This window comes from Opisthorchis viverrini (genome assembly GCF_000715545.1).
Source record: "Opisthorchis viverrini unplaced genomic scaffold opera_v5_388, whole genome shotgun sequence".
NCBI classification, from domain to species: domain Eukaryota; kingdom Metazoa; phylum Platyhelminthes; class Trematoda; order Opisthorchiida; family Opisthorchiidae; genus Opisthorchis; species Opisthorchis viverrini.
In genome coordinates this window covers 186,040-188,046 of record NW_008752045.1, presented here as the reverse complement: position 1 = coordinate 188,046, position 2,007 = coordinate 186,040, and positions in this window count along the sequence as shown.

Here is a 2,007-nt window from a genome sequence, read left to right as displayed (position 1 = left end):
CGCTAGGTTGGGTATACAAAAATAAAGAGATCAGACGGAACAGACTCACTAACAATTGTTCTCTTTAAAATAGTTCGTCGTTGGCCCAGATCAGCGAATAAACAATAATCCGATTATGTTGGTCCAGAGGTCTTCTGAACAGTTGCCACATATTATAGATTCCGAAGATGTCTGAAATGTTTTGGTACCAGACTTAGTACATGAGACTCGCGAATGACCGCTGCAAGAGCGAGCGAAATCAGAAGAGAGAGTCGAAGCACGTGACCACGCTTGAATTCTGTGGAATTGTATAAGTGCCCGATTTTGTGGGTTTTCGTATTTAAACAAAAAACGATTATGCAAGTGAAGAAATACGTAGTGTTATAATGGAAGTAAAACAAAGGTACAAAACGCCACAAATCAAATGTCACGAATATTTGATCCTTGATGCTCATCAGCAGTGCGGCGTACACATATTATGCTGCTAATCAGGTGATACATAGACTCAGAACTTCTGCCATGCAGACCCTAGCAGCACACGCAGTCCAAAATAACCGAGTTTTCTGGTTGTACGACGGTTATTTAACCGTCAAATAAGCGCCTTTTATGGTTGACAGGTGGTCGAATATCCGTGTTTTCTGGTTATTTCTCGGTTGAATAACCGGCAAATAACAGTGTGTCCCTATTATTGCACGGTTGAATGACTGCCAAATAACCGTGTGTGCCCCGTATTTCTCGGTTAAATAACCGTCAAATAACCAGCGCCAGGATTCTCATAAACAAATGTCCAACAGTGCATTAAACTGGGCTAAGAAGGAGAGTGGACAACAGCCGCAAGTAGGTCATTCAACGCAGCTACTGAAGGAAATGAGAAAAAATTTTGTCTAGTGAATATGTGTGCTTTGAGTTTGAAAAATTTCTTACTATGCCCCGCCGGGTGCTTGCTGGGTCAACGGTAAAAGGCCTGTCTACCAAGCTTTGATTAGACAGGGCATTAGTGAAACCTAGGTGTCCTCGGTGGCGACGGTACTTCAGGCATCGCGAGACGCGCTTCGTAGTCCACTGATTTGAGGTCGGTAAACATTCACGTAGCGGCCAGCTGGACACGCTCAATGAGGTGACGTCTTTCGTGCGTCCTGAGTAGACAAGTTGGTTGGCGTACTCCAGGAGCGGTCTGACGTAGGCCCCATAGAGTATTTGGAAGTCCATTCGAGTAACACGAGAGAAGGTGCGTCGGATCATCCGTAAAATGGCGAATGCCTTTTGGGCCGATTTCTCATGGTGCAGTGAGAAGGACAAGTTTGAGGAGACCCAGATGCCCAAATCTTTTTTGGCATCTATCCTCATGATGGTTTCTGCTCCTTTCTCAACATGCATAACAAAGGCGTTCGCTGAGTCTCCTCCAAATGACATATGGACGCACTTTGACTCATTCAGAGGAAGGTGCCAGTCCAACGACCACTGCTTGGCAGCGTCTACATACACTTGGAGAGCACTGGCATTGAAACTCCAGGATTTCAAGTCGTCCGCAAAAAGTGGACATGGACTTACAAGAGCATCTGGAAGGTCAGTAACGTAGGTCAGAAACAGCACGGGTCCCAGGACGGAGCCTTGAGGAACTCCAATGGAGACCAGCGCCGGAGAAGAGTAGGTCGAGCCTATTCTCACCCGGAATGACCTATATGATAGGAACGCCTTGATCCAGTGGAGGATTTTCCCTTGAACCCCATAAAACTCGAGTTTGTGGAGCAGCGGGACGTGTGGGACCCTATCAAATGCTTTTGAGAAGTCGAAAAATATGGCATCCGATATGAGTCCTTCGTCCTTGGCTTGGGTTAAGCTGTCCATAAACACGAGCACGTTTGTCACGCAAGAACGGTTTGGGAGAAATCCGTGTTGAGCTGGAGATATCAGATAGCTGGAAGTAAGGTGATCTAGGATGGCTCGCTTCAGAATGCGTTCCATCACCTTGCACAGCACGCTAGTGAGGCTTATAGGCCTATAGCTGCCAGGCGATAGTCGGTCAAC